The 14,849-nt window shown below is 40.8% G+C and overlaps 1 protein-coding gene across 5 annotated transcripts in view; it reads left to right on the forward strand.

Moving 5' to 3' along the window:
- LOC121278293 (hippocalcin-like protein 1) overlaps positions 1 to 14,849 on the forward strand; it is a 69,967-nt gene that overhangs the window by 27,158 nt on the left and 27,960 nt on the right. The window contains exon 1 of one of the 5 annotated variants that reach the window (XM_041188571.1): positions 3,934 to 4,083. The exons of the other annotated variants lie outside the window; for them this stretch is intronic. The gene's annotated coding sequence lies outside the window, so the exon portion shown is untranslated. Of the gene's footprint in view, positions 1 to 3,933; positions 4,084 to 14,849 lie in introns of those variants that run through there. 5 annotated transcript variants of the gene reach the window in all.

Raw genomic sequence — 14,849 nt, forward strand, 5'->3', positions numbered from 1 at the left:
AAATAAAAGGTAATGTTACTTGAGTTGTATATGTTTTGACATCACCAATGAAACATAAAAAGGACTTTTATATCCAAAGATTTTGGTTTGAACTAGAAGATGCGTAGGGAAAATAACTTCAGTTCATTCAAACTGTTGATGTAAGATGAACATATTAGAGGCACATTTCAAAGACGACTCTTGGAGGTTGCTCCATTGAAATGTTCTAGGTGAGTGATGAGTGGATTTTGTGATGTGTTTTTCAGAAGACTTTCCTCTGCAATTGCAAATATTCCTGTAGCTGTGATTGGATTTAAAATTTGAACTCTAAACAAGTGCTAAATGACTTGAACTACAGTGATAACTCATTTCATTTCATTTTTTTGTTGAAAGAAAATGGCACACTCTTGTCTTTCTTTTGTCCTCATTCCGAGGGTTGACTGCACTATGAACAATCTTTCTCCACTGATTTCTGTTCTCTACTTTCCTCACTGCCTATCCCATAGAACGGCCAGTCCACGTCCTGGTATTATCCATCCATGCCATCTTGGGTCAGTCTTGTGCATATTTTTCAGGTGATTTGCCTTGCATTACCTCTTCTTCCAAACACTCTCCTCCTGTTTGCATCGTGTCCAAAATATGTGAGCTTCCTTGACATCACTGTCTCAAAATTCTTCTTAACACCAGCTTTCCCGAGCACCCAGTCATTTATCCACATATGTCCATGATGCATGTGATATCTGTCTGAGTCCTTTCATTCCAAATACTCTTATTTGAACCTTGTCACTCATCTTGATGGTCCAGCTTTCACAGCCATACATTGTCACCAGCCTTTCAGAAGACTAATTTTGGTTATAATCGAGATGCTGTGGCTACTCCTTAACTCGTAACTGAGTTCACAACTCATAAACTTTAAGTCTCACCCAAATTTCTTTGGTAGACACTGCATCTTGCCTGATGAGTGACCCAAGATAGTGGAAAAGTTCACGTTAAACTCTGTTAATCAGAATCCTGCAGGTCTTTCCACCATCCCCATCACCTTTATCTTGTCAACATTGATCAGGAGACTGTATTTCTGGTGAACTTGGTCAAGACAATCCACCAACATCTGTAGCTCCTTCCCTGAATTAGTAAGCAGAATAATGTCATCAGCATATCGAAGATTAGAAATTTACCACCTGCCAATTGGTATCTCACCTTTGTATTCATCAAGCGTCTCTTTCAACCATTCCTACTGGTATGTTGAATAAATATGGTGAGAACACACCCATGTCTAACACCCTTTTTGACTGAACCATTCTGAGGGGTGCCAGCAATTCTGACCATAGCTCATTGCCTATGATAAACCTTGACTAGCAAGTTAATTTAAAAGTGGTGAGTATCCCATGTCTAACATTGTTGACCTGAGTTTCTCAAGTGAGACCGAATTGGATTCCTTCTCAAAATCAATGAAGCTCCTATACATTGGCTGTGGATGTTCTTGAACTTTGTGCATTATGATTCTAAGATTAGTGACTTGATCTCTGATTCCTCTTCCATGTCGAAATCCAGCTTGCCCATCAGCAATCTCGCTCCGTATTTTTCAGGATTCATTCCAGGATGATCCTGAGCAAGATTTCACTAGTGTGGAATATCGAAGCAATTGTTCTATAATTTGTGCACTGTCTCAGGTCACCTTTCTTCGGCATCATTCCAGTCTTCAGGCCAATTGCCCATCTCCCACCGTGCCACACATGTTCTGCATCTTGCCCACTACCATATTAAGTAATTTGGCCAGTATATTGTCTGGGCACATGGCCTACAGTTGGTCGTCAGACGAATGGCTCACTGTACCTCAGCTTGAAGTGGGGAGGTTGGGGTGGGGTGGGGTGGGGGAGGGCCTCTAAATTCGAATTCACCACCATCCTTGTAAAGATACTCAATATTTGCGCCATTATGCAGCAATTTTCTTTGCTTCTGTTTCATTCTTGCCAGAAGCTGACTGAATGCAATGCAGAGAAGGTTGAAACTTTTGTGTAGTTGATCAAACTGTTTGGAAAAGGTTTCCATGTTGCCTTTCTTCTCCACTTCTAATTCAACACACATGTCATTTAGCTGTTTCTCTTTATCCACTTAGTTTTCTTTGAATTTCTGCCTTGAAACCTTTGTAACAATCCACATTCTTTTGCTCTTTGCCTCTCTCTTGAATTCAGTCCAGAAAAATGTCTTCAGATATCCATCCTTTCAATCTCATAGGTTGCACAAATTGCACCATTTCCTTTATTACATACAGGAGAACCACTTTCGTGGCTTCTGGTGTTCTCTCATCAGCCACCATTTGTAAAGCTTTGAACCTGTTGATGGTTTCCGTTGCATACTGTTTTGCCTTACCATCCTTAAACTTGTTAAAATTCAGTCGCGTCGTTAAAACTTGTTTTATCCTTTTGCTCACTCTGATCTTTGGTATCATTAATAGCAAATTATGGTCAGTGTCACAGTCAGCTCCTGGGTACGTCTTACAATTCTTTAGACCGTATCTCCGTCATTTTGCTCCTGCAATGTAATCGATCTGATTCATAGTTTGTCAATTTGGTGAGTACATACTCTCCATAATATTAAAGCAAAATACTGTGGATGCTGGAAATCCAAAACAAGAACAAAAATAAAAATATCTGGAAAAACTCAGCAGGTCTGACAGCATCTGCGGAGAGGGATACAGTTAACGTTTCCAGTCCATATGACTCTTCAACAGAACTAACAAAACTAAGAAGAGAGGTGAAATATAAGTTAGTTTAAGGTGGCGTGGGACAGGTAGAGCTGGATAGAGGGCCAGTGATAGGTGGAGATTGCCAGAAGATGTCATAGACAACAGGACAAAGAGGTGTTGACAATGGTGATATTAGCTAAGAAATGTGCTAATTGGTGATATTAAAGGTAGAAAGCAGGACGAGCAAGGTACAGATAGCCCTAGTCGGGGTGGGGTGGGGGGAAGGGATCAAAATAGGCTAAAAGCTAGAAATAAAACAATGGATGGAAATACATTTACACCATCCTGTCAACACCTCTTTGTCCTTTTTTCCATGACATCTTTTGGCAATCTCCACCTATCACTGGCCCTCTATCCAGCTCTATCTGTCCTATGCAAGCTGGAGAAATCATTATTCATGCAACACCATAATTTCCTAGGACCTTTGTGCAACTCTGCTAATACAGTACAAAATTGATTTGAGAGCTGTGGCCCTCCCACCTTCCCTACTGTTAAGGCAATTACAACTGCAAATTTCTTGGATTTACGCCAGCTTTCCTGGCACATCCACTTATTTTGGAAAATTACAGCACAGGTGAATGTATTTAAATTCACAAACTCAAAATAATTAAAGTACTGCTTAATATCTTCAATATTTAGCTAAAACCCATCAAAAGAGTCCTTTGTTATTACGTGTTAAAATTAGTGCATATTACGTGCACAGTGCGGTATTGAAGTGGCTGTATAAGGTGTCGACGAAAGTCATTGGGGGGAGCAATTATGTTTAGATTCAATTTCAGGCCCAAAATGATTGAATATGCAGCAGGTATCTCACGGCTGGTCTGAGTGATTTTGATGAGCTACAAGCATCTGTTGGGTTTCCTAAGGCAGTTCACTACTTTCCATCTAGATCAATTAGAATTGGCCTGTGATGCTAGCAGCAGTCCATGGGAAGGCAAACATCAGAGGCAGCAGCTCAGCTTGTTAACCCTCCCAGAACGGGCAGGAGTCTACCGGATTTGCCTCCAATCTCCTGACGCCTATTAAAAGCAATCTGGGAGATTTTAAAACTACATTTCAAGCAAAAAGTGCTCATAATTCTTAAACTCTGGCCAGTCATCATTCATTGAAAACCGTGATCTGATTGTATTCGCAGTGTAATGACATAAAGCGTAAACTAATGCACGTGTGTACTGCATTCACAAATGTCACTGCGCTCCGTTTTCCAGCTGGAGCTGAGCCTTGACCTGCAGTAGGAGGTAAAACTAGGAGCGAGGCTGCTGCAAGGGCAATTGAACCTAACTGTCTGGAAAATTCATCCCATGCCAACTAAGCCAGCCTAGAAAGCTTTGTGTATGCTGGGTGCTCTGAGACTTGAGGTAAGAGAGTGTCGCTGCCTGCTGCAATGGATTAGAAAAATTTACATTAAATTCCTAAAAGCCTAGAAACTTTGAAGCTTTTTTCCAAGCAAAAGTAATTTGGTAGAAGGAGTGCTGCTGCTTACATTCTAGCTAGAAGAAAGCTAGCCTAATAGCATTGGTAAGTGCCCTGTCGGGTGTCCTGGTTTTAACAATGTGAAAAAATGGCCACAAGGCTAAACAGGATTCACTGAGGAAAGTTTACAGTGTTTTTCAATAGTTTGTTTCTTTCTTAAGCTGGTGCGGGGTTTGGAGGCTCCTCAGTCTCTGACCCCCGTAATCCCCATAGAGTGGAGCTGGGTGCTAAGCCACAGGTGGTGCTTGAGAATTGGTACTGATTTGGGGGCATTTCCACAACCCCCCCCCCCACCAACCTCCCACCCCCCTCCCCCACACCTCCACCCAGCCCCCTGCTCACTGCCTGCAGCTCACAACAAATTGGCCTTTTGAGGCTGGGACTCTGAGTTAGTGGAGGCAATCCCAGGACGGAGGTGGGATAGAAGTTGAACCTGGTGGGATTTTGTTTTTGAGTTGGAGGAAAAGGAGTCCGATTTTGGGGGAGAAACCTGTACTGTCGGCGCTGCAGATTTATATCAATTCCCTGGGGATACACGGTGTTGAGGAGTGTCTTCACTGATTTCAGTGAGTGTTTGTCCCCGGGGAATCGATGTAAATATGCAGTGCCAGTGAAATGAGTTTCTTTCTCTTTTGTCTTTTTGGGCAAGCTGATCCTAAAGGGATTTTATTTTGACGGGAGGTAAATATTGACCTTCATGGGATTTTAATCCAGGCAGGAATTGAAAGCAAAAGAGATAAAAGCAAAAAACTGCAGATGCTGGAAATCCAAAACAAAAACAAAAATACCTGGAAAAACTCAGCAGGTCTGGCAGCATCTGGGAAGAGGAGCACAGTTAACGTTTCAAGTCCAAATGACCCTTCAACAGAACTAAGTAAAAATAGAAAAGAGGTGAAATATAAGCTGGTTTAGGGGCTGGGGGTTGGGGGGGGGTGGTGGGGTAGAGCTGGATAGAGGGCCAGTGATAGGTGGAGATAACCAAAAGATGTCACAGACAAAAGGACAAAGAGGTGTTGAAGGTGGTGATATTATCTGAGGAATGTGCTAATTAAGGGTAGAAAGCAGAACAAGCAAGGTACAGATAGCCCCAGTGGGGGTGGGGGAATTGAAAGTATTTATTTACCCTAAAGTGGAAACTTGAAAAACAAGATGAACCTCAGGACGATTTATTGCAATCCTGCTTTATTGCTAGTTTACACTAAACTGCTGTAATCGGACAATGTTGAATTCTCAAGTCAGCTCTGTATAAAAGGGGTATATTTCTCACTCTCTGTACAATGTGATGTTCACAATAGGAAGCCTTCTCCAAGGGATCTGTTTTCCCCTCTCACCATCCCATAGAACCAACTTGTGCCACACTGCCAGCTTACTGTGGCATCAATTCACCAACATCACCCACACTATGTCCAGCCAGAGTTGGCAACCCTTGCAGCATTCCATAAAGGTGAAGTGGAACCATTTAGTGCACTTCCATTGTTCCACATTAAGTTGACTTCAAAGACAAAGAACATTTTTTTTATCTTCAGTGGTTTATTTTAACCAATATTCATAAATAAGCCCACTGGCTCCCACAGCTACTTTGGCTACACTTCATCCCACCATGTTTCCTGTATGGACTCTGATAATGTCAATCCGCAACCAAGATTCCTTTCTTTTTACTGCTGTCTCTTCTATAATGGTTGACAAGGCCACTACCCACACTTTTGCTCCCGCCCCTACCCCTCTTTCCCAGAACCACAACAGGGTTCCCTTTGTCTTCACCATCCACTCACCTCCACATTCAACGGATCATTCTCTGCCATTTCCACCACCTCCAGCATGATGCCAGTACTAACCACATCTCCCCCCGCCCCCCCCACCCCCACTCTCCGACCCATCAACATTCCAAAGGGAATGTGATACTCTGGTCCACTTGACCATTCCCAAAAGCCCCTTCCCTTCCCACAACACCTTTCCTGTGCAAGCACAGGAGATGCAGCACACGCCCTTTGCCCTTTCTGCTTCCTACCATCCAGGGTCCCAAACACGACTACTTCAGGTGAAACACCAATTTACTTGTACTTTCTGCTCCTGATATGGTGCCCTCCATATTGAGTAACAGCACCATGTTTGGTTTGACACTTTTACATTGTGTTCAGTAATTCCAGATTTCCCAGATTGTACCCACTCTCCCCATTTTTTAGACAGCATCTGTTTGTAATGATTATTTCATTTACTTCTCTGGACTCTCCTTGTTTTATTAGTTGGTCCCATTACCCCCCTGCCCATTGGATTGTACCATTATCACTTTGGTCATTTTAATTTTTTCATGTTTTCTACCCATCACAGGCCTGGATGGTGTTGCACCTTTTTCAGTTCTGATGAAAGCTCATCATCCTGAGACGATGGCCTAGATTCTTGATGAGTCATGGAAATCCATAGACCATTAAAAATAGTGGGTGGGACTCAGATCCAGAAGACCTGCCCACATTTCCAATGGATCCCATTTTCACTGGTAGGGGAAAAAGGGGAAGGATGTGATTCACATGCAGGAAACCTGAATTCATCAGTCTATTTAAACTCAGTGCTGTATCAATCAGAGGTTAAAAAAGAACTTGAGTTGTCAAATTATTTAAATTCTTGTCCCTTTAAAAGCCTGTGTCAGTGAGAAATCTGGTCTAGCATTTACAACAGCTGTTTGTTGGCATTACCCTAAGGACGTTATATCACTATTAATGCTAGGCTGTTTTCTGCAACCTTTCATCTCAATAGGGGATGCTAAATTCATAGGTTATTTAAGAATTAGCTGTCTTTGTGGCGTTACGAATACAAGTCTTTTTCTTTTTATAAGAGATTATGTACTTGAGAGAAAGAAATGTTTTGAATGGGCTTTGATGAATGGGAGTTATCTTTTATTATAGAGAAGGCTGAAATAAATATTTAGACCTTTTTTATTTCATCTCAACATGGCTCCTGAGGTCTGCCTCTATGATGGATAATGGGTCAGTTGGCATGGAGTATGAAAGGCCAGAAAGGAGTGGGTGCATGCTGTAAATTGGCATTAAGTTGATATGGAGGTTTGAGGATTCTATGGGGGAGTGAGTGGGAGGCTGAGGGGGTATGAGGGTTGAGAGCTAGAGGGCCTAAAACTTAATGAAACAACTGGGACCAAGTCCCAGAAAACCTAGGTCCTAAGTGGGCCTTTTAAACAGCTCACCGTGGCTGCCTCCAATCTGTATCTGGGGGTGGAAGGTTCAAGGGTCCAATTCCATCTTGCATTCCCAGAGCATTGATCCCACCATTAAGGGGAATTTCTGGGAAATTTCCTGACTCATGCTACCTGCCTTGGGAGCAAAAGTCTGGGTCGTAACACTTTTTTTTCCCTCTGTCCACTGATGTTGCCAGACCTGTTGAGTATTTCAGCATTTCCTGTTAGCTTTCATTTGACATTTTTAAGGGCCTCTGTTTAAGCTGCAGAAGGAGCTGGTAAAACCGAACAGAAGCTACTCAGCACTTTCTCCACTCTGTTTCTGACAAATTCAGGACTGTGTCATTCCTTAATTGGGCATTAGGTCCTTCATTAGTATATTGTACAAGCTAATGCCTGTTTAAGGTGGCCACCAGGGATTCCTGAACATCACTGAGCCAATATGCAGCCAGACCTATTTCACTTGCCCCTGGGGCACATGTCGTAGCCCCAGAAATTGAACTATTTGTGCACCTGAAAAATAAGTGAAACAAGGTCCAATTTTGCCCATTTACTTAATCTGAAATTTTAGTTAATTTGAAATTAGTAAGGTCATTTACTAATTTAAAACTAACGTAGCGCATTACTGAACATGTCCCAACTGTCAACAGTGAATAGTTAAATTGTGTATTATGGACTTGCAATGATCACAATTCTAATACTGGGTGAATCTTACTGAGGGGCCTCTGCTGTAAGGATTAAACTAGTGCACTGTTGTGATTCATTCCGCCATCACTTGTTCTGTTCATTTAATTGAAAAAGCAAGACAGAGGTTTAATTGAGGTTTATGTAAATATTTAAACCAGGGTGCATGATTTTGCATCTTTGGGTTGATGTCTGCCTGAACGCTGTTAATTGTGTATAATAATTTGTGGTCTTTTTATTTAAACCCCCACAAGGTTAGAATTTCACTGCCCTTTTCTGTCCATCTTGAAATGTTGGTTTAAAGAGTTCTGATGAGATCATGGAAGTGGGAATAGTTTGAGGATTATGGGTCACAGCATTGAGAGGTAACTCACTTAACATGTAGAAGAACCAACCTTGGGTTTCTTATTCCCTTATTGATGTTCATTCAGAACACTGATGGAGGTGTTCCATAATGCAGCACTTGAGTTGAATAGTGAATGAGTATTCATTTGTGCATTGAATCAGACTTGAATATTGCAGTAATCTTCTCAAATATCAGATTAATTCAACAGCTTGAGGGCCCTGTCATAATTCATATATTTACTACTTAGACTTTTCCAAATTTTTAATTAACTGCAGAGCAGTAATTTTTGAGTTGTGAAGCAGACAACAAAAAAAATCTATATTGAGCTGTAGAAGCTCAGGCTGGGTGATTTGAGATGGTCACCCAGGCAGAATTCAAAACAAAGAATATGCCACAAGACAGAGCTGAGGACTCTGTCCCTGTTTCGTTACAGCAATTTGAAAAATGCAATGAAGCGATTTAAGCAGTTAATTGCACTTCCTTCATAAATCTCGATTTGAACTTTAAATGCACTTGCAGCTTTTTAATCATCATTATGACTGTCTCTTTGTGTATTCTGGCAAGGCTACTGGAGCAAACTGTGTTTTGCAATTTATGATGAAGTAAGTAGTCTTCATTTTATCAAACTTGAAATTGTGCACCAAATTCTGTCCAAATTGAATACTTGCATGAAGAAAAAGGACTGGACAATCCTGTTTACGCTTTTGCACTGTGCAAAAACTTGAGGCTGCTGTATCTCAAAGCCTGTAGTGATCTTCATTATATCAGTGATCAGTGCTAAATGGCTTTTAAGTATCTGGTATGTGTTGATTTTGTTTTGGACATGGAACAATGTTCTTAAATATTGGGCTAAAAGTCAGCTTTAAAGACCTTTTTCTGAAGTCAAGCATTTTCTTCTCCGCCGATGCTGCCAGACCTGCTGAGTTTTTCCAGGTAATTCTGTTTTTGTTATGCATTTTAGATACAGGATCCCCAAAGTGGAAAAGTTCTCTTCTCTTAAGCACAAAAACTGACCTATAAAGGACCAATCTATCTAATTATAGAATGATGCAGCCTGGGAAGGGGCCATTTGGCCCATCATGTCTGTGTTTTATTTGAGGACAATTTGCCATTTCAAAGTAATGACCCAGAAATTTAGAAGTTGAATTGAATTTGAACTTGAGACTATGCCCATTCTATTAAATCTGCGTAACTTTTCCACAGCCTTTTAAATGTATAATCTTCCTCTACGTCCTTTCTGAAAGATGATTTCCATTTTTTTTCTATACGTTGCAGGTTTACTGCAATGAAGACATAATGTTACATTGTATTTTTAGAGTAAGCAATTGCCTGTTGTTCACTTTGGGGAAATGGAGTGAGAAGAGAGAAAGAGGCTTTCCATAATCACTGGTCAGGAGTAAATTATGCAGTGTTTATGTACCCTTCAGTGGACAAGTTATAAGTATGACTTTAGTAACCAGTTAAAATTGTCTTCAGGTAGGGTCTCATCATTTTATACCAGCTACATTTTTCTTTTTTTCAGGATAGTTACATCGGTTTTTACCAATCAACTTTCAGTGAACATGAAAAATAAAGATGATGTGTAAATTCCGTTTCCTGACCAGTGAGCACTATGGAAGTCTTTGGATTTATTGCTTCTTTGAGAAGAACAGATGTTCCCTTTTAGGATGTAAAGATGTAGATTGTAAATCTGCAGAAATTTGTTGGGTATTTTGCAACTGTTTTCATTATGTAACTCGTGCAAAGCTACAGCGGTTGAGGAATTTACAAGCCAATCCGAATAATAAAGAAGTGTGTGAAATTTAATAATTTCACCCCAACTAAACTGTGGCCGTCTTCTGGCTTAAATCAGTACATTGCATATTTAAGTAGAAACATTTTATTTTCTCACTTTGGAAGCGGTTAGGCCTCATGGTTTACAGTAAAGCTCAGAATAAAATTATATCGCTTCCACCCTTCAAGCCCTTCGCTGCACCCCCCCTCCTCTTTTTAGCCTTGCTCCTTGAGGCGTTCAGTGGTGTAAGCTGAGAACATCTTTATTATTAAACAGAGAACCAAATCAAACAGCCCGCATGATTGAATCCATCCAGCATGAGGGTCCAACACATTCATTCCTTAGGATTGTTATGACCGGTCCCCAGTTGAGGTACCCCAATTTTGTTAACTTCCCGGACGGGATTAATTTTGTTGTGCTCCTGGGTGAGGAGGAATGAGCGGGCTCCTCTTCTTTATTCAACCCCCTCGGTTGGTCGCAACAAGGTTAATATAAAAGGGATCCCTTCCTCAGTGGATACCTTTTCCCAGTATTTGTTTTAGAGGGATCCAATTTAACTAGGTTTTCTTGAGTCTAAGAGTGAGATGGTTAGTTACTAAAAACCCAAGAAAAACAATAAAAATGCAACACACACATACACAGATCAGAAATGAGAAGTTGAGTGCAAATAAATCTTAAAAAGAGATATTCGCATCAGCCTTGGGCTTGTCCATAAGGTGTAGGTGGCAACAGGGTAACAAGTTGGTCATCTTGTTGTCACCCATCACACACCAACACACCAGCTTTTTAATTGACTTTTCCCTGTGTATTCTGAAAGAGAAACAACTGACTTGCACCCAGAGTCTCTGTTCTTTTCATCTCAGACCATTTGCACATTCTGAGATATAAATCGCCAGGAGATGGACTTTAGATGACTGCTGATTCATGGTAATTAGTCTTTGTCTTTGCAACCACAGGAGATTGAAATTCAGTCTTTTGCATCTTTCCTATCTCCCTTCAAGTGTCTCTGCTTAAAAGGCCATGACGCCTTTTCAGGTGCAACATTCCATGTTCTCAGGACCGGTCTGTCAGTGTAATCATATAGGGATTTTCCAGAAAGTGGTCACTTTACACTATCAGCCATCTTTTCCTTCCTTGTATTTCTTTAAGGAAGACTTGTGTGCTTTTAAAAAGTTCTATATGCACACAAGTAACTCGTGGCTGTAATCGCCTTTTCGTAACACAATGCACTTTCATGAATACCTCTTGGAAATTTTACTTTGAGCGGTCATCTTCTTGAGTGCACTGGAAGAAGGTAACTTATTTTTACGGACCTATTGGTAAACCATAACATTCACAGGTCCATGACCTGTTGCAGTGATGAAAATGGATTTGGTGGTTTCGTTTGTTTATTTGTTTCTTTATTTTATTTTCAGCGACGGTACTTTCCAACATGGATTAGAATCCACTCAATGTTTTTAAAGCAAGTTATTTCTGATTTCCACCTCTGCTTTGCCGCTTTGATATAATAGTTAAAACTGGGTAAATGAACAGGAAATTATGCCGAAATTATACCTAAATGGCAACTTCTGTTTCCACCAGAAACCTTTTTTCTCTCCAATTCTCCCTACACAGCTTGGATACCTTGGAGTGCTGCATTATAAATGGATACTGTCTTTTATTTCCCGCAAAAGTGGGAGCAGCGTATGTTTGGTATTTAGCTTCAAAAAGCAGTAAAATAGTGAATATGTATCATTTGTTGCTTCAGAGTATCTTTTCCATATCTGTGAAGGCAGCTCTGCCCAAAATATAGAATGAATCCATCAAATGTCTCTAATTTTGTAGCTTACCATTGAATCCAATAAATTAATTTTGTTTCAAGATCTTTTTTCTTTTTAGAAGTAGAGCTAATTCCATATCTCTAAAATGAGGACTTTGCAGAAATGTATCAAGGAGAAGCACTGTCAAACCAGGAACTAACGAATTCTCAAACCATTTTAATTAAACTAAACTAATCGGGCACTGTAGTTTTCAGATAATGATTGTTAGAGATGCTTTACTACTGTTAGAATTCTGTCCTTTTATAGAAAGCAAATATGTTTACAACATGGCGTTCACTTAGCATTTGCCTTTCACAACTGTGTTCAAATAAGTAATATCTCTAACTCACATTATGTAGCTGAAATTAGGATTAGCATAAGTGGTATTTGTTGTCCAGGAAGACTTCACCTAGTTGCTCTGCACAGCTGAATCAGCTTCTTCAGAACTTGTAGTGCTTGCAATATTCAGTTAGAAAATAAGGATGACTTCTAACTAACTTTTAAGACTATCAATATTAGTATTGGGTCAGCATTAATTCAGAGTGGGTTTATTGTGATGGTTTATTATCTAGCAGTTTTTAATAAAAACTTGTATTGCATATGATGCTGTATTTCACCCCAGGTTAATACTATGTGCTTTTTGGCTGAGAACAAGATTTCACCTATTTTTATAGCTCAGTAATGTTCAAGGGGAATTTTGCATTAGCTGAAAATTAGGGCTGTATTGATATGATTTTATATCAGAGAATGCAGTCCAGGGTTTTGTTCACACAATGGGTACCCATTAGGCACGGGCCTTATACAGGTTTAGAATCCCAAGCCAAAAATCTCTTTTTGCCCCCCACCCTGCCCACCTAACCCAACCCAAGAGCTGCAGGGAGGGGGTGGGCAGTGTTAGGGTTAGACTGACACCCCAGTCAGATCAGGTATGATCTTGTCAAATGGCGGAGCAGACTCGAGTGGCCAAATGTGTTTGTGCGTTCTTATGGGGTTGAGGAGAGAGGTCTGGGGTTTGGGCAGTCAGAGGCCAGGGCAGTCGGATGGCTTTCTGCAGCTGACACCTTTCCCAATGCTGGGCTCCTCCTGAGCACTGAGTGAATCACAACAGGGGACCTCCCCCTAGGAGGCCCACAGACAAACTGGACAGGGTTTGCTGAGCACCCTTTGGAAGGCACAAGACAGCTACTTGACACCAATTAAATCTCTGAGCCACCACTGAATTCCAGTAGGCTCAAATAATTGGTGTCAAGTGGCTCATTAATGGGCCTAATTGACATCCTCCTGCTGGCAGGTGGGTCCTGCTGGCAGGTGGGATTCCTGCATCAGGCCCTTCCTGCCCCCAACTTAATTGGTGACATGTTTTCCCGATGTCAGGAATCTGTTGCAGGTTCTCACGACCATCTCCCTGCTCGCTGTGGCCATTCCCACGGGCTCAATTAAACTCCGGCCAGAGTTTCTGGAACTGTAAATGGACATCTGGTTTCTACTTGTTGAACAAAGCACAACAAAAAGCTGAAGGTTTTCTATTTTCAATACATCCGTGTGTATTTTCAATGTTTGAATTTCACAACTGCTCCAAAAAAGTGCATAGGGGACAGTTCAGAAATTATAATTGAATAAGTTGTGTTTGAGGCATTTTAATTTTTCTGAAATGATCGAACAAACTTCTAGCATGACCTTCACACAACATATCTGCAGATGACATTTGAAATATATCGACATGAAACACAACTTCAAAATGATAAAACCTTAGTGAGTTTAGTGCTAAGTGTAGACTGAACCAAATGTTTACAACAGCTGTGTAATGAAGATAAAGTTTTTTTTTAAGATTATGCATGGGGATAACAATGTTACTGTGGTAGTCTGATGTGTAATAGATCACATGATCTTAATATCCAATGAATGAGCAGCACAGGCTATCTTAGTCAGTAGTGAGTAGTCTTGAGTAAGTGTCTGTAATGTAGAGACAGGGTTTTAGTTACAAGTACACAAGTATAATTGCTGAGTTCCTTTGTAAATAAATAAAATGCGTTCTACATAAGAACTGTCTGCTGATCTTCTATGTCTATGGTACCAACTTGGTCATCCCAAAACAAGCAAGGAACTCAGATCCATTAGTCCAACTAAACTAGTGACCAAGGACCCAACAATTATGGTATTTAAAAACCTTGTGTTGTAGGGGAAATTAATTTTGAAATGTGACTCAAAAAATTGGTATAGTTAAGAACTGCTTTGCCAGAAAGTTCGATTAGACTTTAGAAAGCTCGGCATCCACCGTTTTCAACCTCCATGCATTTTCAAAAGGCCCATTTTTCTAACCTTTTACTCAAATCATCCTTGTCTGCCTTAATCCCACCATCACAACCTATTCATGAGACTAAGCAAGTCCTTCTCATTCCTGATTAGAAAAGCGTGTGGTTTTTTTATTTTTATTTTACATATGTAGGCCAGAATTTTTCCTGCTTCAGGCGTGCTCAGCGAGAGCAGGCGGAGGGCAGTCGCAGAGCCGGCTGCTGTCTGCGATCAGCTCTGCACCACCATTTTACGCAGGAGGGCTAATTAAGGCCTGCCCAGCGTAAGACATGAGCGGTAGTGCTGAGAGCGCTACCTGTGCGGACAGGGGGAGGAGGGAGAGTCGGGGCCAGCGCTTGCACAAAAGAGTGCTTCAATCTCCCCGAGGCATGGAGCAGCCTTGGAGTTCGAAGCGCTTTTGAAATAAATAAATAAATAAATGGATTAAAAATGTAATTAAACATGTCCCCTCCTGTGACTGTGTCACATAAGATGGACCATATTAATTCATTAAAGCTTTAGGAAACCTCATCCTGCTCGTGGATGAGATTCCCTAAAAAGCGTAAAGG

This window comes from Carcharodon carcharias, chromosome 5, assembly GCF_017639515.1.
Source record: "Carcharodon carcharias isolate sCarCar2 chromosome 5, sCarCar2.pri, whole genome shotgun sequence".
NCBI classification, from domain to species: Eukaryota; Metazoa; Chordata; class Chondrichthyes; order Lamniformes; family Lamnidae; genus Carcharodon; species Carcharodon carcharias.